The sequence below is a fragment of the Brassica napus genome, chromosome C6, assembly GCF_020379485.1.
Source record: "Brassica napus cultivar Da-Ae chromosome C6, Da-Ae, whole genome shotgun sequence".
Classification (NCBI taxonomy): Eukaryota; Viridiplantae; Streptophyta; class Magnoliopsida; order Brassicales; family Brassicaceae; genus Brassica; species Brassica napus.
In genome coordinates, this window is record NC_063449.1 from 10,507,903 (window position 1) to 10,535,394 (window position 27,492).

General features: G+C 40.6%; 1 non-coding gene across 1 annotated transcript; it reads right to left on the minus strand.

Annotated features, from left to right (window-relative positions):
- Positions 1–20,815: 20,815 nt before the first annotated feature.
- Positions 20,816–20,922, minus strand: LOC125589310. The gene has a single exon (XR_007325498.1). It is a non-coding gene; the product is annotated as a small nucleolar RNA R71 (small nucleolar RNA).
- Between the last annotated feature and the right edge of the window lie 6,570 nt (positions 20,923–27,492).

The window sequence follows — 27,492 nt, forward strand, 5'->3', positions numbered from 1 at the left end:
CAGGGAGATCGATTAGGAAGCTAAATGAACATATTATGAATACAAAACAAACATTATATATCTAACGATCAAAAACATGTAGGATATCATAGTTTTTCACATTATGCATTTCTGCTTCCGTAATCAATCATACAAAATACCTTTTTTAAAAATAATCAAAAACTTTTAAAGAAAAAAAAACTTGAAATAAACATTTTGAGATCTATTAGGAAGCTAAATGAACAGAATATGATGACAAAATATACGTGATATCTCTAACGATAAAAAATTGACAGGATATCATGTTTGATTTTACATTATGGGTTTAAGCTTCCGGATTCAAACACACCAAAACTTAAGATTTTTTTAAAATGAAAGAAGAAAAAATAGATATAGAAATTTGAAAAATGTTAGAATTTTTCAGGAGAAAAAGATAAAAAATTATACATATGCCGTAAAAAACACCAAAACGGGTATGCTTACTTAGTTATACCTCACGGAATGCGACTGTGTATTTGTCGGAGAAGATGTGACTTGGTCAGGTCCAAGGGAAGAGCCTTACAGATGCTCCCCTTCGACTCCAGCCAGAGCGGCGTGCAAAATCATGAATGTTGCTTCTCCGGTGGCTATAAATATAGTTCTCTCTCAACACATTTAGTTTCTCTCTCCAAGTTGATTTCACAAAGAATATATGCAAATGATACCTACGGTCAATTGATTGTATTTAACTCTTACCTTGATAAATTTTGGACAAGATGTTTGAAGTCAGGTGGAGCTTGATATTGTTCCTATACAACCAAATAAAAGGAACACAGGTACAGTCAATGACGTCACAAAATCTATTTAACAGCATATTAATTCACAGAGGATCATCAGATTGGAATGTAGCACGATAGGACTTAGCTGCTCAACAATTTGACAACACATAATGTCTACTGAATACCTCAATGTAAGTACCAATTGATGTTTTGTTAGAGCAACCATGCTCTTTCCTAGTGGACATTGCTTCCATTATAAGGCTATCGAGACTGCAACATTTTTTAAAAAGTTACAAACTGTCTATAACAATATATTCAAACTATATAATGTAAAAGTTTCAACACTTAAACCCTCATCATAATGTCACAATTAAAAGATGACACTATGGCAGTAAAGACGATTTAAACAAAGTTTACAAAAGGCGTGAACAGATAGAGGCCCACATCATTATCACATAAACGTAATCTAACACATTATAGTTTCACAGAAAAAAAAGTGATGGCAAACCCCTTCACTTTGAGATGTATCCAACAATACATGTTGAGAGAGAACTAGTGTGTGTTGTGTGTTTAGCTGCGTTCATCCGAACCTAAATCAGACGGATTACCTTCAAAAGCCTGAGTGATATCTTGTGGGAGATAATGAGATACAAGTCGGAGGAAGAAGAGCGTTTTTTTTGTTTGTTTGTTGAGAATTGTGTAAAACGGTAACTTTATTCGAGGATTTTAAAAAGAGTCGTTGTTGAATATAGCTAATCTAATGGGTATTTTCTGTTCTCATGATATTGGGCTCTGGGTCCAAGATAGATTGGGCATCACACCTTTCGATTGCACATATTAAAAAAAACACGACACGGTTCAACAACAGTGAAACCACAAGTTTCATGTTAGCACATAATAACGACACATAACTTTCTCTAGTTTATAATGTTAAAAAAAATAATGATTTGTTTACTAATACTTAAAATCAAACCAAATCTAATTCAATTACATCAATGAACCAAACCGAAAAACTGAACCAAACCAGTAAATAATAACATTTTTATGACATGAGAAATATTTGCTGAGTAGGCAACACTGAAACCACATCCGTTGCGCAAAAAAGACTTTTATTCTTGTTAAAAAGGGTTTAAAGAAGGGAAAAAAGCATGTTGTGGGACTGTGGAGTTTCGGGACTATCACAAGGTTATGGGTTATGTGAGAACGATACCGAATACTTATTTTTCGACTCATTTCATTTGACGGAGAAGGCTCATCGACAGATTGCAGAGCTTATTTGGAGTGGACCGTCTAATGTTACTGCACGTTGTAATCTCAAAACATTGTTCGAGTTGAAGTAGAATATGTACATGCATCCGTCTTCATGTTGTAGTCAGCTAATCTGTGACTTTTTTCGAACTCCTTGCCTTGAAATATCAGCTTCTGCTCCTTCACTGGCGGGCCTCTTTTTGTAGATGCAAAGATCAGATGGACGTTCTGATACAGACGCAAGTACAACAGCAAATGGAGCAGAGTCTGCAACAGAGAAGTGTACGTGCGGATGAACAAGTCAAGATGAAGATTGCGACTTGAAGAATGAATTGCAGACCAAGGCGAAGTTAATGTGAAGACATCTTGGGGAGCAAGCTTGAAGAGATTCTCCTTGGAGAAGGGAGATCTCACGATGGGAAGTTCTTAAAGACTTTGTAGATGTTTTTAGGGAACTTACCTTATTTGGGTAGATAGTGAATATTGGGTAGATAGGCGTGGATAGCCGACTTGGCTGTATTGTATATATAGTCATACTCGACCTGTGGATTATGGTAGTCGAGAGAATTGTATTCTTAGCATAAGAGTGGAGTTCACTAAGCTCGTAAGCGAGTGAATAACACTAAGGGCTAAGGGGTAGAGGTTCTAGAGATCTTGTATTCGATCTTAGGACGTGTGAGGGTAGGGGGACAAGTCAAGAAGGGTCTTCATCTTGTTCGGGTTCTGTTTAAAGAGAGACTTGTAAATTCACTTTAAAAAAATACTAGTAATAACACATATCTTTGTAGAGATATTCTCTGGTGTACTCTGTGCTTTACTTTGTGGGTTAGTTCTTGCATTTACAAGTGGTATTAGAGCGGTCACCCGTTCGATTATATAACAGGTGAGATCCTGCGGAAGAAATAGAGAACTATCATGAGCTGGTGTTAAGCACAAGGGTGATGTTGGATGGATCCAACTATGGACTTTGGAAGTCACATATGAGATCTATCATTCGAAGGATTGATGCCATGGCGTGGAAGTCTGTGACAACTGGATGGTGAGATCCAAAGGTCAAGGACGAGAATGGTGTTGAATCCAACAAAGAAGAAGAACATTGGACCGAGACGGAACTCAAGATGGCGAAGTTCAACTCCAGAGCACTTTCAGCTATACATGCTAGTGTTACGAAGAAGCATTTTGAGCTGATTCAGGGATGTGAGACAGCCAAGGAAGCATGAGAAATACTGCAAACTCACTTAGAAGGAACTTCAAAAGTGAAGAGCTCACGATTGGATTATCCAGCATCCAAGTTTGAGAATCTCAAAATGGGAGAACATGAGTTAGTTGAAGAATTCAGCTCACAACTCAGTGGCATAGCTCAGGAATCCTTGATACTGGGAAAGAAGTACAAGGATAAGAAGCTGGTCAAGAAGTTCCTAAGGTGTCTACCATCTAAGTATACCGCGTACAAGGCAGCTATGTCAGTCTCTCTAAACACAGATGAGATAAGCTTTAATGAAGTGGTGGGGATGCTGAGAGCACATGAAATGGAGATTGACGGAGGAAAGAAAGGAAAGGGAGTCGCTCTGGTATCACAAGAATCAGATGACAAAGAAGATGACGATGATCCAGTAAGTATGCTAGTCAGGCGTTTTGACAAAGTCCTTCGTAGAGCCGAATCAGGTCAGAGAAGAGGAAGTACATCACGATATGCTGCAGAAGGTGAGAAACGAACATCTGAGTCAGAAAAGAACGATCAGAAAGCGGAGGTTCAGTGTCATGAGTGTAAGGGGGTATGGACACTACAAGACTGAATGTCCAACTGTCCGAAGGAGAGAAATCAAGTGCTACAAGTGCAAAGGAATTTGACACACTCAGCTGGAATGTGTCAATGATCAGAAGAGGAAACGTGAGAAATCGATGATCGGAATTGATGAGATAGACTCAGAAGAAGACAATGATGAAGAGGAGCTGGCTAACTTCGTAGCATTCATTGGCATCACAGAGTTCGTGGAAGGAGAAACTGAAACTAACGATGATCAGTCAAGCGCAAACGGTGATGATGGAATTGACTATCAAGAACTGTGTCAGACAGTAGTTCAGATTGGCAAGGAGAATCTATGTCTCAAAAAGGAGAAAAGCTGGTTGGAAGACACGGTGATAAATCTCAGAAAAGAACTCGATGATGGAAGAAAAAATGAGGAAAATACCTCAGATCTGAAGAAGGAGAATGAACGGCTTGTTGTCCAAATTGAAGTACTAGAGAAACAAGTGAAAAATGAGAAGGCCCGATCGTCTGACTTAAATGCCAAGCTGGAACATCATTACAAGACTGTCAGGATGCTCACTGGGTCAAAGGAACTTGATTAAATCTTGAGTTTGGGGAGACAGGATCAGACTCCTCGAGGTCTAGGATACATTGGGTATGGAAAGAGTGATACATGACCCATCGAATTTGTCCCAAGCTCCAACTCCGAGGGAAGAATAACAAGTGAAGGTACTACCTCAAAGACTGTTGCTGAGAAAGTTAAGAATCTCCAGAAGGTGCTACGACCAGAGATTCAGCATGAGAGAGGATGTTAGTACCGTGGAAAACCAGGTCACATCAAGAAGAAATGCTATCACTATCGGGAGAAAGTAAATCAGTTGCTGAGACAAGGAAAGTACTGGTGGAATAGCTCTCGAAATCAAGCCTGGATCAGGAAATCTGATTTAGGACATACGACAGTGAAACCTACTCAACGACCTATCCACAGAGGTCTGAGATGTAGCATGGCACTTGTATCAGAAGCAGTGGCATTGGTGTCCAAAGATGAAAAACCATGGTATTTCGACAGTGGATGTTCTCGCCATATGACAGGGGCACGCGAGAATCTCAGAGATATAAAGCCATTGAAAGGAGGAAGAGTCACATTTGGAGATGGAAGCCAAGGAGCGATAAAAGGCAAAGGGAAGATAGTTGAATCCAGAGCGCCTCTGAAGGATGTGTTCTTAGTCAAGGGACTAAAAGCAAACCTAATCATCATCAGTCAACTATGTGATGAAGGGTTGATGGTCCAATTCACATGCTACATGGAGTACGATATGCTAACAACTGCTATGTATGGCAGAAGGTACAGCAGTGCTTTGTTGCACATGATGAAACAAATCTGTGGTATCAAAGACTTGGTCACATGAATATGAGGCATATGACTAACATCATCAAGAAATATGCAGTCAGAGGCATTCCTCAGCAGGAGGAAACATAGAAGACAATATGCAGATCGTGCAATCAAGGAAAGTAGGTCAAATTTCAACAGAAGATGATTCAAGATATTCAGTCAAAGGATATGCTTGAAATGATACACATGGATCTCATGGGTCCTATGCAGACAGAAAGCATAGGAGGGAAGATGTATGTTCTAGTTCTGGTTGATGATTATTCAAAGTTCACATGGGTCAGATTCATTCGTGAAAAGTCTGATACACTGGAAAGCTTCAAGATCTGGGTTCTTCAAGTTACAAATGGGAAGAGAAGACTGAAGCAGATTCGCAATGATCATGGGGGAGAATTCCAGAATGAAGCCATGAGTAACTTCTGTGGACAACACATAATAGTTCAGCAATTTGCTGCACCCAGAACTCCTCAACAAAATGGAGTGGTAGAAAGGAAGAATCACACCCTTCAGGAGATGGCGAGAGCTATGATGCATGGTAACAATGTGCAGCAGAGGTTCTGGGCTGAGGCTATTAGCACCGCATGCTACATCATAAACCGTGTATATGTCAAGAGAGGAACTTTCAAGACTCCGTATGAACTGTGGAAAGGTAAAACACAGTTTTTGGGTGCAAGTGTTACATTCTGAGCGACAAAGAGCATCTTGGCAAGTTTGATGCAAGAAGCGATGAAGCCATGTTCTTGGGGTACTTTCAAGTTTTTGGGTTCAAGTGTTACATTCTGAACGACAAAGAGCATCTTGGCAAGTTTGATGGAAGAAGCGATGAAGCCATGTTCTTGGGGTACTCAACGAACAGCCCAACATTCAGAGTCTACAACTTGAGGTCCCTGATGATCATGGAGTCAGTAAATGTCGTGTTCAATGATGTCACAACAGTTCAATGGGAAAACGATGAGGAACAGAAGACGGATACACCATTGGATGCATCAAAGGATCCATCATCGGATGCATCAAAGGATCCATCAACTGAATCAAAGAATGACACATCGCCACCTTCAGAGTTAACTCAGGAGATGAGTACTCCAAATGTGCACAGAAATCACTCATCAAGTGATGTTATTAGCAAGGTGAATGAAGGAAGAAGAACAAGAGGTGTGAAGATCAACTTCAGAGAAATGGTGCAGTCTGCGTGTTTTGTCTCAAATATTGAGCCGAAAGACCACACCAAAGCACTCTCGGATGAGTTCTGGATCCAAGCCATGCAGGAGGAACTAGAACAGTTCATCAGAAATGATGTATGGGAGTTGGTGAAGAAGCCAGCTGATGGTCACATAGTTGGAACTAAGTGGATCTTCAAGAAGAAGATTGATGAGAATGGAATTGTGGTCAGAAACAAAGCAAGATTGGTGGCCCAGGGGTATTCGCAAATCGAGGGAGTTGATTTTGAAGAAACATTTTCTCCAGTGGCTAGATTGGAATCTATCAGACTGTTCATTGGTATGGCGTGTATCATGAACTTCATAGTGTACCAAATGGATGTTAAGAGTGCATTTCTGAATGGGATACTGTCTGAGGAAGTGTATGTTCATCAGCCTAAGGGTTTTGAAAATGCAACTAATCCTGAGTATGTGTACAAACTCAACAAAGCCCTATACAGGCTGAAGCAAGCACCTCGAGAATGGTATGAAAGGCTGACAAACTTTCTGGTTGACAAAGGCTACATCAGAGGAAGTGTTGACAAAACACTGTTTGTGCTGAAGAATGAAACATGGATGCTGGTGGTTCAGATCTATGTTGACGACATCATCTTTGGAGGAACATCTAAACGACTTGTAGATGCTTTCACTCGAGACATGACTAAAGAGTTTGAAATGAGCATGGTGGGGGAGTTGAAATATTTCCTTGGGTTGCAAATTCAGCAGACAGAGGAAGGTGTTTTCATCTCGCAAAGTACCTATGCAAAGGCACTACTGAAAAGGTTTCAACTGGATCACTGGAAGGAGGCAAAAACTCCGATGAGCTCTACTAACAAAAGTTGCAAAGATGATGAGGGTGAACCAGTGGACACGAAGCTGTACAGAGGAACGATTGGGAGCTTACTTTACCTTACGGCTAGTCGACCAGATCTAAGTCTGAGTGTGGGGATATGTGCTAGGTATCAAGCAAAAGCGAAGAAGTCTCACCTGGAGGCAACTAAGAGAATCATTCGATATGTTAAAGGCACGGTTAACCTTGAGATCTACTACTCAAAGGGATCGAATGGAAATCTTGCTGGATACTGTGATGCAGACTGGGGAAGTGTAGACGACCGGAAGAGTACCAATAGGGGATGTTTCTTTCTCAGAAACAACTTGGTTGCATGGCTGAGCAAGAAGCAGAACTCTGTATCATTGTCTACATCAGAGGCATAATACATTGCTATGGGGAGTTGCTGCACGCAGCTGATGTGGATGAAGCAAATGGCTGCTGACTATGGCATGAATACTGGATCATTCATGGTCTACTGTGACAACAAGAGTGCAATCGACATATCAAAGAACCCGGTGCAACACTCAAGGACCAAGCACATTGACATTTGACATCACTTCATCAGAGAACTAGTCGATGAACAACAGGTAGTGATTGAACACGTTGTCACATAATTGCAACTAGCTGACCTTTTCACTAAACCTCTAGATCTTAACCGTTTTGTTAATCTTCAAAACTCCATTGGGGTTTGTGAGATGTAACAAGTTTGTGTAAGTGTAGAGGGGATGACGGAAGGGCTGATGCAGAGGCACCCAAAGCTCAGATTTTGTCTTACATCAGAAGCGAGTAGTGGAAAAGAGCTGCCAGATATGCCATCATGATCTCAAAAGGTACATGTTTCGCATCGAGAGAGCAATCAAATAACAAGGGGAAGAACATGTTCTGTGTTTCCCATCATCAAAAAAGGAGCACAAGAGAACTCTTAGAAAAGAAAAGAGAAAAAGAAAAGAAAAGAAAAAGAAGAAAAGAAGTAACAACCCCCAGCTCTCTCATGACGAATAAAGGCTGAAAACTGAGTCAGGACATGATAAAGGCATATTTGTGTGAAAGCTAGACATGAAATAAGCCTGATGATCAGATGATGATCTAGTAGAGAAGAAGGGTGCATCTGTAGCAGAAGCTATGTCAGCCTCTGGATCACTCGACGAACAGTTGTCAATGGGAAAAGATAAAACAAAAATCCTTCTGTACTTAAAGAATTGATAATTAATCTGTGTGACACGTGTTCTCTCATTGCTTGCATGTTTGACGTACTAAATGTTCTTTTGTCTAAGTGGTTGTGTCAGCGAAAGCCATTGAGTAATGCTACGAGTCTATGTCATCAAGTGTCACAGTGGAACAGTGAAGATTCGGCTCAATCAAGTCTTGCTTGGATAATACGTGCCGACATCAGAGAAAAGGAAAGAGAGATCGTGTGAGATTAAATGGAAGATTTCAATTTTTGAAATTTGAAAAACTTCCATTTTAGAGAGAGTGTGAGATATGGCGAATATCTAGGAGATCATGGGGTAATGGACCGAAAAGGAAATAATTATCCCTTGATAAACCCTAGACGCCAACTTATCTCTCTCTCAATTCTCTTTGCTCTCAAAGCTCAAAAGTCCCAAAAGAAAGAAAACTCTCTCTCTCTCTCTCTCTCTCTCCCAAGAAACCATGTCGATGAACAGAAACACTTCCGCCGCCGGTGAAGCCTCGAGCCCACCGCCGTTGAGTCTCGTGGATTACTCCGATGATGAGGAGCAAACGACTCCGAAGGGAAGTCAGACATCCCAATCCAGATCGGATGTATTCGGCACTGCGGCTGAGAATCTCAACACTGAATCAGACGCTGAATCAGATCCAGCAGAGCCTAACACCGAGGATGAACAGATGGAAGAGAAATCGGACCATGCAGAGCAAATCCTCGAATCAACTCAGGTCAAGACGACTGATGGTAACGAAACTGAAGAAAAAGATGATTCAGAGAAAACTGAGTCAGAAGAAGTTGAAGAAGTTGCAGTTGAGGATGTGGAGTTGCTGATCATCATCAAAAAGAATGCCAAAAACAAGAAAAGGAAGGCCACAACATCGATACAAAAGAATAATCCAGTGAGGAAGACAGTAAGAAAGTCTACCCCATCAGTCGCGGAGACTCAAACACCTGCACCACTAACTATAGCAGAAGGATCCTCAACGAGGACAACAAGGAGATCAGCGAATGCAGAACTTGTGGCTGAGCATAGGTATGAAAGTTTCTCCTCTAGAGAAATCATACCAGAGAGATCTGTTGATTTGGAAGCTGAAGACACCTGGGGATTTCATGATATCATCAAGAAAGGTCATCTTGAGAGAACTGTCACGGGTCTCGTTGGGTATATTCCAGAAATTGTGAAGGAGTTCTACGCTGCATTGCCTGGAGAAATCACCAGAGCATCCAAGGACAGGGTGGAAGTGACCATCCGAGGCTACGGGTTTGAATTCTCTCCAACCAAGATCAATGAGTACTTGAACCTTATGCCACTATCAGAAGAAGAAGTGAAAGCTGATGAGAAGGCTGATGCACTCACGATCGATGAGTTGGCAGACTTCTTGACAGAAGGCACATTGAGTCTCAGGAATCTCACAACGCGCTATCTGTCTCCGTGCAAGGCTGCACTTGTGATCCTCTCAGCATACAACTGGGTACCATCCTCTGACAAGAATGCTATGTCAGCTGATCGTGCTCGACTCATCTACAAGATGTTTCAGGAATAAGAGTTGATGTTGGAGAGATGTTCTACTCACAGATTCTGAACCTAGCGGTACTTCAGAAGGAGGGAAATAAGAAAGACACACGCTGGCTAATTCTTCCTCGCACCATCTTTGGTGTGCTTCAGACTCAGTTCGAGCTGCAGAGAAAGCCAAGGGAGAAACTTTCTGCTGTAATTCCATACATGAAGGATTCTCGTCTGGGGGAGATTTATCTCAAGAATCAAAAGGAAGCATGAGAAGCTGCAAAGAAGGCTCATAGGCAGGCCAAGAAGAAAGGAAAATATGCATCAACATCAACAGCAATACCCTCATCTGGACCACCTCCAAACACTCCTCGTCCCGAAAGGACTGATCCATCTGGATATGTGCCACCAAGACAGTCTCCGCGGTCTGCTGGAAAGTTCCAGATCCTTCATCTTGGAACTATTGCAGCTCCAGGACAACCGATCGATGCTGACGAGGCAAAGCTGGCTCTGGATACGGTTTATGCAGCAATCCAACAGCTTGCAACTGCAATGCAAACCCTGACGAACGTCGTTGGACAGATTGCAAGCATGCTGTACCCAATTAAGTCTTCTATCTGGTTCTTTATTTGTTCTGATCTTTATGAGTTTTAACCATGTATGCTCTCAAGCAGGGGGAGAAGAAGAGGCAGACGATCCGCAGCAGCTGGATGACCAGGAGAACTGGATTATGGGGGAGAAAATTTTTAGTTTTCTTGGGTTTTTAATTATGGGGGGGGGGGGGGGGGGGGGTTAGAGATAAAACAATGTTTCTGGTTTTTGGTTTTGGCTTTATGTTTAGCTCTAACTCTTGAACTCACGTGTTTTGAACTTCCATTTCGTGTTTAATGCACGTATTATTCAGGATATATGTGTTCGAATGTGTGTGGTTGTTTGAGCGGATCTGTGCAGGTACTTGAGAGGCATCCAAAGCTAAAATGGGGAGATTGTAGATGCAAAGATCATATGGACGTCTGATACATACGTAAGTACATCAGCGAATGGAGCAGAGTCTGCAACAGAGAAGTCTACGTGCGGATGAACACGTCAAGATGAAGATTGCGACTTGAAGAATGGATTGCGGACCAAGGCGAAGTTAATGTGAAGACATCTTGGGAAGCAAGCTTGAAGAGATTCACCTTGGAGAAGGGAGATCTCACGATGGGAAGTTCTTAAAAACTTTGGAGAGGTTTTTAGGGAACTGACCTTATTTGGGTAGATAGTGAATATTGGGTAGATAGGCGCGGATAGCCGACTTGGCTGTATTGTATATATAATCATACTCGACCTGTGGATTAGGGTAGTCGAGAGAATTGTATTCTTAGCATAAGAGTGGAGTTCACTAAGCTCGTAAGCGAGTGAATAACACTAAGAGCTAAGGGGTAAAGGTTCTATAGATCTTGTATTCGATCTTCGGGTTCTGTTTAAAGAGAGACTTGTAAGTTCACTTTAAAAGAATACTAGTAATAACACACATATTTGTAGAGATATTCTCTGATGTACTATGTGCTTTACTTTGTGGGTTAGTTCTTGCATTTACACATTTTTCCACCCTGACCCTTACCCGATTCAAGACAAAGAATCACTTCACATATCGCCTCTCCATGGATCTTGATGTCAATGGGTCCGAAGCTATCCTCAACCTCTAGGTTTATGCTCTTTCCCTTCTGAGTCTTGATAGAAATCTTCATCGCAACACTGTTGGGATTTCTTATGTGGTGTTAGCTTTTATTATTAAAACTCTCTTTCTTTGATCTTTCTCTTTGGTTATGATTATTGTTCCGAAGACAATAACCTTAAGCTTAGTTCTCTATTTATAAAGTTGTAATCTTAAATAATAATAGTTAATTTCTATTTCATAATTTTTTTGTCAAGTTCTATTTCCTAATTTTCTGATTTCCATTTTTCTTATTTGCCTTTTCTTCATAATTTCTTTTTAGTTTAGTTTTCTCCTTTTTTCCCTTATTTATTTGATATTCCTTTTTCTTCTATAGAAAACAGATTTTCCATTTTGATTTTTTTTGCCGTTGTGAAATAAACGACTCTCTGTTTTTTAGAATTATATAAATTAAAGCCCTTTACTGTTTTTAAAGTTAAAACTCTTAAGTTTTGTTTTCTCTGAAAGCCAGGGGTGTGCTAAATATGGATTTTTGTTCCAACTCTTACTGTATAAAGTTGATAGTAGAATTGAATCAATAATGGATAGTTTAGGTTATTATTCGGATTTAGGTATAATTATATATATATATATGTACCATTTTAAAGAAATTTTTGTTTTGTTTTCGATTTGATTATGTATATAATTCAACTATTTAATTTAGTTTGACATGTATCCAATAGAATTGTCAGTATTTCGTGTTTGATTAGTACTTTGTTGCACAATAGAATTATCCGAAAGTTTTCTTGGTATAAGTTCATATATATATATATATATAATTTTTTTTTTATAGCAAAAGGTCATTTTATTTCTAAAGCAAGAAGTGCTCTGGATAACCGGAACAGAATAGAACAATCAAGGAAACATATTTTTTAAAAATAATATAAAATTATAAATCAATCTGAAAATGGAAATTTAGGATTCGATTACAAACAGACTCAAACAAAATACCCTGAATCTAAAGGTTTCTAACTAGCTTCGCTCGATCCATCGCTCCCGACGCGTTCCACTAGTGTATTACCAATATTTTAAGGAATCGGCGGCTGTCATGTTTTTAGGAATCTATGTGTTTGATATACCATGGATTTTACCCATTTTCATCTATGGTATGGTATGTAAGTCTTTTACTATCTATATATTATATATTATATCCTATTAGATATGTTTTCAGGTTCAGCAGTATCTTGGAGTAAAGTGATGATTATGGAGCATTTAGGAGCTTAAAAGAGATTTCATCCGAGCTGACCATTAGAGGTCGACACGAAGAAGAAGCAATCATTCGATGCACATCCATTGCCGTCGATCGATACAGAAGAGAAGCCTCGACGATTGAAAATTATGATCGATCGATGTACATCATGTACTATCGATCGATGTCGAGACGCGAGATGCGCGACTTGGTTCCAGCCGACTTTAAACCCAAAGCTTCACCAAATTACAAGATTACCACTGACGAGTTTTTAACCTAATAGGTATATAGTTTCCTAAGTGTTAGGAGGCAAAGATTTTTTTGGGAGCGACCATTGTATTCTTACTTTCAGCGAGAGAGAGAGAGAGAGAGAGAGTTTTAGGAGAGAAAATCATAGAGAGATTTGTGATTGGAACTCCATTGATTCATCTATTCTATTCTGTGCAGTTTTTATCTATATTTTGTGTCATGAATTGCTTAGCTATGTCTGAGTAGTTTACTTGTTAGATTCAAGGTTCAAATAGGTTAGAGGGATTTGTCCCAACTATAGATTTGCTGACTTGTGATATTCATTGATTGATTGTTCTTAATGCTTGTTTTAACCTTGCTAACTAGAAAATGAACCTAGGAATTTCCATGTGTCAAGCATCCTTGATCATCCTATCCTGAATCTAATCTGTCATGCTAGGACTGCTAGAGAGAGCTAACCGCTGATCTAGGAGACTAGTGAGCATTATCAACCCGCGCCTAGGGGCTTAGCTAAAAGCTATCGATCGATATTATCTTCTGACAATCGATCCATATTGCGAAAGGTGTATCGATCGATATCCATATAGGATCATCGATCGACACTGTCTTGTGATCAAAAGAAGACAGTTGAGATCCACGATCTAGTTAGTTAACCAGTGAAACATTGCCATCGCTGATCATTGTGATTAAGGAGTTGAGCTCTAATATATCATGCATGCAACTGTTAGGCATCTATAGGATTATAATCTCTAACACCTGAATAGAAACCCTGCATCTAATATCTTCCAATAAAGTTACATCCCCAATCATCTTGTTAGTCGAGCAATAGACTTGCTCAATTAGGATTGCTATTTACTTTTAAACCATAAAACAACAAACACCTAGAATTAATAACCTGACTAGATTTAATAGGTTCTCTAACTCCTTGTGGATTCGATCCCTAAGTACTGCAACTGAACCTCTTATTTGAGAGAGTAATTCACTCCTTAGGGTAATTTGAGTTGTATCAGTGTTATACAATATGCTACCAAATGGGTCTTATCAAATGGCCGTTTTTTTAAAGGGAGTGATACGCTGAAAGCATCTAAGTAGTAAGCCCACCCCAAGATTAGTGCTCTCCTATTCCGACTTCCTTTCACGCTCATGTCACGTCGAGGTACTGCAGAAATCAACCATTATCGGGACTAGGGGAAGGTGAGATATTCACCTCGTTGCCTCGGATGCCGGACTTCCCATGCCGCTTCCGGAGTAACTGGCCGCCGATGAACTCATAAGGCTTGTAATCGTCTCCATCAAATAGCAACAAGACGATAGAGGAGGGAGAGATACGGGTATATAACCTGAGCAATGCGAGCACTTGAATATACATTCACCACCATCGCTGAAGCAAGAACACGGACCTGAGTTCGCCATCACACTCTGAATAATGGTACTGTTTTTTCCTTGTAATAGTTTGTAAGTGTCATTAGGGCACCATCATTGGTATTTTGATTATTTTCAAAAGAACCGTTTCACACGATAATATATTAATATAACTTATTCACTCTGTTTCTAAATAATCCATATTCTAGCACTTTTTACTTGTTTCTAAAAGATCAATGTTTTAGATTTTCTATGTATTTTTAATAGTGAATTGTAAACTTCAAGAAATATTAATTATCAATTTTGGATTTATTAAATTACTATTGGTTTAAATTTATGGGAAATTTTTATAATTTTAAACTTAATGCATTGATGGTTAAATATTAAAATTTTATTAATATTTGTGAAAATTTAAAACATGCATTATTTAAAAAACAGAGAGAGAGTAATATTTATAATTAATTTCTGAAAATAAAACTGAACCAATATAATAAGACAAGTTTTTTTTTTTACGACCAATATAGTAAGACAAGTTACAAGCAGTATCTCAAACTTTTTTGAATCTTTCGTATGAAAGACTTCTCTTTTATATATATTTTTCATACTTAAAAAAACTTTCATACTTATTTTATCTATTTTATTAATTTAAATTCCTATTTTAAAACTATTTATATTGATATGTTTATTGTTAATTTTTCCATTTGATTTTATTGATCTTCTAAATTCTTTCACCGATGGAAATCCACATAATTCAATAGTTTGACTAAAACAATCTGCATTTTGAGGTTTAAGAAAAAAAACAATCGGCATTTTGAATCATAGAAAACATAATTAATGAAAAATATTTACATAAGATCTTCGACATATTGCAATGATTACTGCTAGACGTGGATTTTATAGGAGATAACTTAAATTAATACAATCTTTTTTTTTGAATAAATGTTAAATTTTATTTATCCAAATTTTTTGTACATTATATGTAACTTTGAGACAGAAAAGCAAAATATTTGACTAATCTTCTATCTTAAAATCATTCTCTTGATCCAAACCATACGGACAGCCCTGCATTCATTTTATGATCTCCTTGTCTTTTGATAGTAGATAATCTGTTTCTGACATTTTTGTCAATGGTTTTGATCAGAAGTGTATTCGGTAGTTCCTTTTCACCATGCCTGCGTCTATTTTTTTCCCTCCATATCGCATGAGCAGATGCTTTAAAAGCGTATCTCAGCAAGAACATCTTTATATTGTCCAGACTATTCTCCAATAACAGAGCTACAATCTCCTCCCAATCTTATGTGTATCTATATCGAAGCAGACCTTTCACCAAACTCTGCCAAATCCAACTCGAATATGAACATGAGTAGAACAAATGATTTCTTGTCTCCTCATGTTGCTGGCATAAAAAACATATGGGTTAATAGATGGGTTCCATTTCTGGATTCTGTCACATGTTGATAACCTATTTCTCATTGCTGTCCAAATGTGGAAAGAATATTTTGGTGTAGCGGTTTTGAACCACACTCCTTTACTCCATTCCATGAGTCGCATATTCTTTCCTTATCTCTAGCCATGTGTTCCTTGATGAGAAAGATGACTTATAATTCCCAGCATTACTCTTCCATAGAGCTATGTCTTCCGCTTGGTGATTCTCATTTTTTGGCTTCTCTACTTCATCTTCCACTTCATTTAGAATTGCATGACGGTGACATCTTCTTCTATGATTCTGCATTGCTTCTGCCATAGTTGAGGTAGCTGATATGCCCAAATCAATAAATCCTCTTGCTCCCAGCAACTTCCATAAACATCCCATAGAACTCCATTTATCATACCAGAAAGAGGTAGCTTCTCCATTCTTGACCTCAACCCTATGAAAACCCCTTGCAACTGCCCTTACTTTAGGAATTTTCCTCCACATCCAGGAATCAATTGTTGTATTTTCTCTAATAGCCCAGAATGAACCTTTGCGTATCAAATATATTTGAATCCATTTCACCCATAGCGAGTTCTTGCCTGAGAGAATCCTCCATACTAGCTTGAGACATGCTACATCGTTTACTTCAGTTAGAGGTCTTATTCCTAAACCTCCTTCAGTTTTCTTCTTGCAAACCTCCATCCATCTGATTTTCGAGTTCTTTGTGTTCATCTCAAGGCCAGACCAAAGGAATGCATCACACATTTTTTCAATTTCTCCGAGACATTTCTTAGGAATTCTGAAAGCTGTAAGCCAGAAATTTGTCAAACTCATTATCACCGATTGGATTAGTTGAAGTCAACCTGCGTAAGATAAAAACCTCCAATTACAGTTACACATTTTTATCCTGACTTTTTCCATCAATGATGTATAATCAGCTACTGTCATCTTCCGTGTAAGTAGTGGCAAGCCTAGATACCTGACCGGAAGCTATCCTGCTACGAAGGGAAAATTCATCAGGATAGCATTTTGATTCTCATGCGTAATATCAGCCATATACAGTGTAGATTTCTCTAAACTGATCTTCAACCCTGATAGCTTGGCAAATTCTTCAAATACTAGAAATATACCTTCAACTGATATCTTCTGTCCATCTGAGAAAACCATTATGTCATCCGCGAAACACAAATGCGCCAGATGAACATTTTTACACTTTGGGTGATAACCAATTAGTCTCTCAAATGCTGCTTTATCCAGTAGTTTGGATAACACATTCATGCATATCACAAAAAGAGATGGTGATAGTGCACAACCTTGCCTCAGTTCTCTATTGCTATTGAAATAACCCGCCAGTTCTCCATTTACTTGAATGGAGAAAGATGCTGTAGAGATGCACAGACTGATCCAATGGATGTATGTTGCCGTAAACCCAAGTGCTTCCAGAGTTGCAAGGAGGAAAGGCCATTGAACTGAATCGAAAGCCTTGGAGATATCAATCTTCATAGAAAACCTAGCCAATATCTCTGTTTTGTGATAGTCTTTCACCAATTCAATGGCTAGTAGTAGGTTCTCTATCAACAGCCTGTCTTTGACGAAAGCAAACTGATTGTTGGATATGAACTGTGGCAAGCAGTTTGGATATCACCTTGTATAGAACGTTGCAACATGAAATCGGTCTATAGTATTTCATCTCCTTAGCAGTTTCCTTCTTAGGTATAAGTGCCAGTATAGTGGAGTTGATACCTTTTGGGAGGAAACCTTTGATGAAGAATGACTGTACTGCTACAACTACATCTTCACCAATGATTGGCCAAGCTGACTTGAAGAACTCTACAGTATAGCCATATGGACCAGAGGATTTGTTTGATGGCATTTTAAATGCAACTGCTTTAACTTCCTCTGCTGTGACTTCACTGATCAACTTTGCTTGATCTTCTTCACTACATCTAAATTGTAGAAGGCTTTGTAGTCTCTCCACATTAGGATATTCAAGGTCTGGTGGTCTGAAAGTTAATAAATCTGTGAAGAACCTTTCTGCTTCCGTTTTAATGTCTTCCTTCGTAATAGCAATACTACCATCCGGGCAATGTACCTCTGTAATTGCATTTCAAACTTCTCTTATTTTTGCTTCATTGTGAAAGAATCTATTTTTTTCTATCGCCCACCTCCATCCAGTGCATTTATGATTTTTGTTTGTAAAACTCCTCCTCCAAATCAGCTACCCTTTGCCATCTTTCCAATGCTTCACTTTCTGCTCTGATGGCTTCTGAAGCTGGCCTTCCAACGTTTCTTTATGTTTCTCACATAAAACCAAATAAGCTTTTTTTGTCCTCTTTGGTAATTTTCCCAGCTTCTCTTTGCTCAAAGCCCTTAAAGCCGGCTTCAGACCTTTCAATTTTTTCCCCAACCGAAACATTGCTGATGTAGAGTGAAATAGTTTCTCTGTTTCCTTCAAGTATCCCTCCACTGTAGCGTGAAATTCTTCCATAGTTGCTATAATATTTGTAAACTTGAAAGGTCTCCGCTTCTTTTGTACCACTTCATCCAAATGAATTCTACATCTGAGGTGATCCGAGCAGCCTCCAGATTCAAAAACACTATATGCATTTGTCAACCCATGCATAGCAACATCATTTATCAGCACCCTATCAAGTTTTTTGCAGATTAGCCCTTCCTATCTTTTATTACACCAAGTGAAAGGAGGCCCATGTGAACTCATATCTGTGAGAGAACAATATCTTGTAATGTCTTGAAATTCCCTTATGCCCACTGTATAGTACTCTTAATATGAACTCAACTTTCTCTTTTCATTCTGAGAATTCTGTTCCGGTTAGGACTAAAATAGACGAGACTTTATATGACAATCTGATATCTTGCATATTTACATATTTTTAATAATCAATTCTTGTATATTTTGATCATGTATAATAGATTTAGGCATCTTTAGGATCCATTTTGCATTCATAAGTCTTTATCAGGTGTTGGTGTGTCCTATGGAGTTCTTGGAGGTGTTTTGAGACATTTCTGGTGCAAAAGGGTGAAAGATGAACATGGATGAAAGTCTTAAAGATATCTTCTGTTGCTAATAGTTTGGGAGGACATAGTAAATTGAGTTAGCTTTCTAATGGAAGTGGTTTCAAGTCATTTTAAGCTGTATTGGAGGAGTTATGATCGATTTACTAGAGGCATATCAACCCTGGTCGAACCCGGGTAGAACACCGCGGGTTCCCTTACCCGCGCGGGCGAAGAAGGCTGGACGACGGAAGCTGACGCGGGTAGACCAGCGCAGGTTGAATGACCCGCGCAGATGACCCAGGACGATCCAGCGCAGGTTGGACGACCCGCGCGGACGACCCAGGATGACCCAGCGCGGGTAGACCAGCGCGGGTTCGGCGACCCGTCCTCGACCCGGGTCACATTTTCAGCTGGTCGAATTTTAGTGTTTTTAAAGGGCTTTTTAGACTTTTTAGTGGAAACCATTAGGTTTACCAAAGACATATAAATACTTTGTAGATCCCAAAGTTGGGAATTATCTTCTTTTCTCTCTAAGAACACATAAACCTCTTTAAAGAAAATTTGGATCTTGAATCATTTTCCATCTATATTCTTTGTGTTTGTGTGATTATCTTGCTCTATAATCATGTTTAACCTTGAATCATCCATGGTTTTGGGGTTATTCATGTCTATTAGTGAGTAGACTAATCTTGGATTCATGGGTTAGGGTGATTAAGGGTGATTAGAGAAGATCTAGGGTGTTTAGTGTTAGATTTATTTGTTTCCTTGTTTGTTGAGGGTTCTCAATGCTATTTTAGTCTTGATCATACAAAAATAGATCTCTAGGCATTTCCTACCCACATGGTGTATGATGAAATGCCTGAACCAACTCTTCAATGCTTTTAGCTTGCTTTACCTAAGAGATTAGTTGCTAAAGGAGTTAAGATTGCTATTAGACTTGTTCTCCATGTTTTCTTTAGTAACATTCAACCTAAGAGATTAGATTCTTGAGTTGCTTTACCAAAAGAACATTCATCTAGAGATAGAACTTGTTTAGCTTAGTGTCTACGCATAAGGAAAGTGTTTGATTGATAGTTTGCCACCCTTAGATTGGATCTACATCACCCAAGATCAAATGCCTAGCTCCATGAGTCCTCTTGCTTCATATTGAGAAAGAAAGTTCATTACTTTATTGCATTAGCTTATTAGTTCTTAGTTCATACAATCTTTAAAACCATATTGCACTTAGCTTAAGCATAAACTTGCATTCCCTTTGCTTTAGAATCACCTAGGATTGGTTCGACAATCTTTTATACTAGAACATTTGATTAGGAGCCTTGAAAACTTCTAACATCAAATTGGCACCGTTGCCAAGTTCTAGGTTGATTGTGACATTGGGATTTAGTCACTTGCTTGAGACTAAGTCATTTTTCTTTTATTTTGTTACTGGCTCTCTTTCTTCCGCTCCCTTTGCATTTCAGGTGTATGAACTTGAGGAGCAGAGGTTCATCAAGCCTAGTTCCAAGAGTTGAAGACATAGTTGCACTTGAAAGGGAGATAGCAAGAAAAAGAAGAGAAGAAGAGCAACAAGCTCACTTTCAAAGATTGGGGTTTGAAATGGAGCACAATCAGAATCAGCCTCATGATGGAGTGGCCCAAGGAGCTGCAAACCTTAGGCCACAACATCTACAGCGCCGAGCTAGAGCCATTGGAGCTTATGATCAACCTCACATTCGTGGTCATAGGTTGGGAATCAGAGCACCAGATGTGGAGAACAACAACTTTGAGATCAAGTCAGGGCTGCTCAACACCATAGAGAACAACAAGTATCATGGCCTTGCTGCTGAAGATCCATTTGATCACTTGGACAAAGTTTGATAAGTATTGTGGCTTGTCCAAGACCAATGGTGTTTCTGAAGATGCCTTCAAGTTCAAGCTGTTCCCCTTTTCTTTGGGAGACAAAACACACCAATGGGAGAAGACTCTTCCAAGTGACTCTATCACAACTTGGAATGAGTGCAAGAGGACATTCCTAGAGAAGTTTTTCTCTATCTCAAGGACGGCCAAGATCAAGAATGAGATCTCTAGCTTTCAGCAGAAGAACCTAGAGGGCTTTAGTGAAGCCTGGAAGAGGTTCAAGGGCTATTGGTCTCAATGTCCACATCATGGCTTCACCAAGGAGAGTTTGCTCAGTACCTTCTACAGAGGTGCTCTTCCAGAGTTCAGGAGCAGATTAGACACATCCAACAATGGTTTCTTCTTGGGTAGAACTGAAGAGGATGCATAAGAGCTGGTGGAGAACATGGCTAAGAGTGACTCAGTCTACAGTGAGGAGTATGATAGAAGCAACAGAGGTGATGATCAGCAAACCAGGAAAGAGCTGAAGTCTCTCCAAGCCAAGTTGGATCTACTTCTTGCAGAAAAGGCTAAGCAGGAGAAGATGAATTTTGTTGGTGACCAGAAACAAGAGGCACCTCCAGTGATCAATGAGGTTGATGGTTTACAAGGCCAAGAGGAGCTGTGCGTCATCAATGCTAATGGCACATGGTACAAGAAAGAACCCAACTTTCAGTACCAAAACAACTACCAGCAAAGGCCACTCTACAACAACCAACAAAGAGGTTACCAAGCCAAGCAGAATTATCCTCAAGGTTTCACCAACCAAGGCAACCAGTCTCCTCAGACTCATGGAAGCTCTTCCCAAGCTCAAGCTCCAGATTCAGGTGTGGACTCCATGCTCAAGAAACTCTTGGAATTTCAGACCAGAAATGAGAAGACAATGGTTTTTGAGTTCAAGAACATCCACACAAAGATTGATGAGAACTACTCTGACCTTAAGAACAAGTTCTTACAACTTGCCTCTCACTTCAAGGATTTCGAGAGTCAAGTTGCTTCTATGCCTGCATCCTCCAAGCAGCCAATGGGGTCTCTACCAGGGAAACCAGAAAAGAACTTCAAGGAGTCTTGCAATGTTGTCTTCTCCACTACTTCTTCAGAGATTGAGCTGAGTGATCATAAGAAAGAGGAAGATGAGATTGAAAGACTGGTATTTGGAACTGAGTTTGGGGAAGTTAAGAGATTTGTTGTGGCCACAGCTGAAGCACAGATTGTGAAGTACGCTGCCAGGAAGGTTGAAGCAACGAATCTGCAAAGAGCTGAGCACAAGGCTGAGAAACAAGTTGAGAAGAGAGCTGACAACAAGCTGAAAGAGGTTAAGCTAGAGGAAGCAACTGAGGTTGAGATATCACCCTATGATAAGCTCCCTTTCCCCCAAAGAGTTCTCACCAAAGCTCAGAAGAAGGTGCTCTCAAAGTTCAGGAAAGATCTTAGTGATGTTGGGGTCAGGCTTCCAGAAATCTCGGGTATGCGTGAAGCTCATGTCCAGATGATGCTCATCAACGACATTCTAGACCACCAAGCGGAAGTGGCCGAGCTTTTGGACATCTCCATTCTGAAGATTGATCCACCAATCCTTCCAAAGTCCCTCCCTAAGCTTGAGTCTCAAGGGATGTTCACCTTGCCTTGCTACCTTGGTAAGCTCACTTTTGATGATGCTCTTGTTGATTCTGGTGCAAGTGTGAATGTGATCTCAATGGAGATGATGAAGAGTCTAGGGATTGAGCGCATGGAGCCAAACACATCTTCCCTACAGTTTGGAGATTCCTCTTCTACAACTCCTATTGGTCTCATCAAGGACTTCCCTTTGAAGATTGGAGCATGCACCATTCCTATAGACCTCACTGTTCTGAAGATGGCAACTGAGAAGAGAGTCCCATTGATCCTTGGCACTCCATTCCTCACAACAGTGGGAGCTTGCATAGACTTTGCCAACAAGAAGGTCACACTCCTAAATGTGAACAAAGCTGTCTCCTATCCACTACAATCCCCAAAGATGAATGCTGAGTATTGTGGAACAATCACTTGTGGAGCATCCTCCATTGAAAAGACAAGGCTGAAGGGGTTAGTATTGAGAAAGAAGGTCTTGCTGGAGAGTCCTTTAAAGAGCTGTGTGCTGAGCACTTGGAAAGTGCTAAAAAGGAGGTGAGTAGCGCCACAAAGGCTGCTCATGATAAGAAGAAGATTGTGAAAGAACCTCATCCTCCACCTCTTGATAAGACTCCTCACACTCTCACTCTCCACCCAATGAAGCTTAAGGATGGGCCATTGAGTACAAAATCAAGTGCAAGGGAAGGTCTAAGCCATTCTCAAGTGCAAGGGCCATCATCACTCCTCAGCTCCAAAATGATCCAATCAAGCTTCAAGAGCTTCTCTCCCACGTCCTCACCATCACTCTTGAAGGTGGGAAGAACCCTCCCTCTCACTAGCCAAAGGAAGGAAAGTCAAGCTAGAGACTTAAAACAAGCTCACTTGGGAGGAAGTCCCATGGCTATCCCTGTACATATCAGTGTGGGAACCGAAATTCGCACTGTCGATTTACGTTTAAATTAGGTAACTAGGAAAACCCTAATTTTCCAGAGGTCCCGGATCTCTGCGAGAGCCAACGGCAAGTGACCAAATATATGCGGAAATCATGAAATGATAACAAACGAGTTTAGAGAAAACAATAGATCTTATTTAGAGTCCGCGAGAGAGCGTTGCGATCATTACAAGAGATCATAAAAGCTTTGGCCGCAAAGGCTGTCAGCGAGTTACCTAATTCTCGCGGCCTAAAATCACAAACCTAGTTGACTCGCAGCTCGATAACAAAAGACGAAGAAAATACATAAAAGGTTTTTGATTGATTTCGGACTGAACCTTATGAAAGGCTGCCTACGTATCCCTTTCGAGGATCAAGCCGAACGTAGTTCAAGAGTGAACCAAGAGATCGAACTGCTTGTGCACGTTCGTCTGGTAATCAGGTGCCAGTCATGGAAACAGAGCATGTCGAGAATAATGCCTCAGAGTTTCTAAGTGCCGAGAGTTCTGAGTCTAAAAAGTTGTCCCTCATGCCTCTCGCATAGGACTCCTTATATACTCGCTCCTAGGTCGGTTTACGCTTTTCCCCTTCTGCTCTTAAGCTATCATATCCTAAAAATGGAGATATTCCATTTTTCTCGATCTTCGTAATTATCTTCAAAATTTCGTATTTATCTGCGGAAACTTGACATTTATCTTTCCTTGCGAACCAAGCGTAAACCGTCCCACGGTTTACGGGCGGCTGGTTAAGAAATCGTAAGGTGGGCTTCGAGTCATGCCTTAGGTCCCTTTGGGCCGTCTTTCGACTTGAAGCGTTTATTACGACTTCCTTCGAAAAAAACAAACTTTCTGCGGTTTTTATCGTAAAGTTTGATTGATGACTTAGAATGGCGGAAAACATGAAATGAGTTCGCTACGGTCTTCGGGAGACAACATCGAAGGATAGACGAAAATGCATAGATTCGTGTCGTATCAACATTTTGGAAGAGCTCGGTCGCTACATAGCGACCGAGCGGAACGCACGCTCGTTCGCTAAGTAGCGACCGAGCGGGACGGACGCTCGGTTGTACGTAGCGACCGAGTTTGGCTCGAGCTCGGCCGCTATGTAGCGACCGAGCGAGACGGACGCTCGGTCGCTACGTAGCGACCGAGCTTGGCTTGAGCGCTACGTAGCGACCGAGTGGGACGGACGCCCGGTCGCTACGTAGCGACCGAGCTTGGCTCGAGCTCGGTCACTACGTAGGGACCGAGCTTGGCTTGAGCGCTACGTAGCGACCGAGCGGAACGGACGCTCGGTCGCTAAGTAGCGACTGATCTTGGCTCGAGCTCGGTCACTACGTAGCGACCGAGCGGGACAGACGCTTGGTCGCTACATAGCAACCGAGCTTGGCTCGAGTAGCGACCGAGCGGGACGTGTGCTCGGTCGCTACGTAGCGACCAAGCTTGGCTCGTGTTCGGTCGCTACATAGCGACCGAGCGGGACGTGTGTTCGGTCGCTACGTGGCGATTGAGCTTGGCTCGAGCTCGGTCGCTACGTAGCGACCTTTTTCGAGGTTTTGTCCTATATCTTGTGTTTCTTCCGCAGGGCTCTTCGTAAGAATAAATCTTTTCCGAAGATTTATTTTTCGTAAAAACGTTCATGCCGATTTTTACGGACTTTCAGACATTGATTCCGTCGTGACCGATTTTGACCCCAACAGTTAGCCCCCCAGCTTGTTAGAACCATGAGCTTCTAGCGTGAGGTTCTAGCGAGTGGCTTGGCAAGTTAGGCAAGTTAGGTGAGTTAGGCGGAATTTATGGTTGAAAAGGTCTGTGGTAAGTGGTCTTCTCGCTCTTCTATAAGTAGAACGCGATAAGATTGGGACTGCGCCTTATGACAGCTACCTACGTACCCTTGTTGAAGGGATCAAGCCTTTTGTAGTTCGTCTTGGAGTTAAGGTTTGTATGACTAGTTTTCCAGCGAGACCTTTACGGTCTGGTTTTTATGTAGAGGTTATCAGGCGTGTTGCTGCCGATGGCATTTTATATGGGTGTAGAAGGAAGACTACGAGTTGTCATCTCGTAATCTAACTCTGTGTGAACTGCTATATCCGTGATCTGTTTCGAGAGTTTTCTGCAGTGTGTAAACTTGCGGGATTTCTGAAGACGCTCGAATATTGGCAATGAGACAAATTTTGGGATCTCGCATCAAGGTTTTTGATACTATGCCTAGAGATGTTAGAGACCAGTGCGCTGGGTTTAGGGCAAGACCTAGGTTTACTCCTGGTTTTAGAGGGTGCGATGACTAATTCGACTTACGTATCCCATTTCAGTTTCATCCTGATTCCATATCGATTTAAAGTCCGCGATAGGTTCTCGGCTTATACGACTTGTATGGTTGGAACCGAGCATCTCTCCAAGGACAATTTTTAAGCCTCCTGAAAGTGCTGACCAAAAATTTTGGGTTTCTTTTATAGCGCTATTATCCTTGTGTCGGATGTACGAGAGTCAACTCTACGAGATGGCTAAGTCTGTTTAGGACGTTAAGAGTTTGTTGTGATCAGAAACAAACTTAATGGTTAAAATTACCGTTTCGAGTCTTCGCGAAGGATATGTTTTGAGAAGATATTAGTGCGAATGACTGTCTGGTCTTCCAAGAAAGTGTTTTTATCGAGGAAGAAAATTTCGTCGAAGAACGAATCTTTAGGCGTCTGCGACGTCTCGCGATGCTGAAGATTTGTTATTCTTTCGTATGCCGCGTTTCGTGCTTGAAATGTTCGCGGGCTTGAAGATGTTTCGCGATGTTGCAAGGGATTAGTCTTTGCCTTGCATTTGGGAAAAATTCTGGTTTGACTACGGATGTTCGCAGCCAGAATTGTTGTTCTTGTTTGGATTTGATTTGCGATCGAGGAGTTAGGACCAAGGGGTCGCGTAAATTTGTCCCCGGAAAGAGGCATCCTCCTTTACCGTGCTTTGTGTGGTGTTGGCCTTCCGAGATTTCTTTCGTGTCTATTTGAGGATGTTCCGTATAGCTATAGGAGCTCTGTTACGAGTTTTCCTTACATGCCGCATTTTACGAGTAAAACACAGCGGGCTTAAAGTGAATCGTAGTATATGGAACTTGGTCAATTTTTGACAAGTGGAACCTTTCCGTTAACTGTTTGGTTGTTAGGACTGAGTTTTGTTATGACGAATTTACCGTATGATTCCCGTTTTTGGGTGGTACGATAATTGTTTGTGTAATCGTTACTTCGCGTTTCAAGACAAATTCCGGATTAGCGTTTAGCCTTCAAGTTATTGGAGCGGTGGTCGCTCAATTGTTTTGGCTTTGCATGAAGGGTGTGCTCAGCTTTATAGCCAAGGACGTTGTTGCCAAAGGATTAGACCATGACACTTTCATGCTGTCAATAAGGTCAAGTCGGTTAGAATCGTCCTTAAAGGAAATGCTGTAACCTAGTTCGGCTTCGAAGGAAAGGCGTAATTAGGCGAGTGACTAATGGCGTTTATCGAGATTAATAGGCCGAGTATGCCCATGGTGGTAGAAAACTTTTTTCCACTTTAGGGTTAATTTATACGATGAAAGTTTCGTATAATGTTTCCTTTATTCGTATGGAATTTGTTTCCTTTGTTTCCGAGGGAGATAAAGCCTAAGAAGCTCGATACAGAGCCCGTGCGGAGTCAGTTGCGGGGTGATTTCCTGCTCGGACGTGACCAAGTGGAATGAGAGCGGATGCCAGTGAGTCGCGGGGCTAAAGAATGAGACCTTTCAGATCGTGGTGCGAGGAAGTAAAGTTTATATTGGTCGTCCAATGTCGGATCATACAGCTTGGTTTTTTGCTATAAGGAAAGTACTTTTTCGTAAAACCTGTTATGTTTACTTTCGAAAGTTACTTCGTATGATATGATCTGATTATACGAAGGATTTTTTGCGTAAGTAACGGACGACCGGTTTTTACGAATTTATTAAATTGACGCGACATATGGAGATGTCAAAATAACGATGTTTCCGCAGATTTTTGAGAAACGTTTTCGCTTTTGTTTTAATTTTTCGGTGAAAGTTTCTCTGAGTCACTCAAGGAGTTTTACCAAAGGTTATTTCACCGAGATTTAGTCGCAAAACGTTTTTGTAGGTTTCTTGAATGAATCAGTTAAACAGCGATAGGCTTAGTCGACGAGCGGGGAGGACGTGTTCTCTTTGTCGTATTTTCTGTTACTTTTGTTCTTGATTTTGGTTTGTCGCAAATGTTTTTGATGTTTTTCCGTGAGTCGGTTGGTTCAACGGAAAATGAGAGTGATGCTTTGATGCTTGAAGATTTCTCGTATAATGATTCTTATACGAAACTCGAT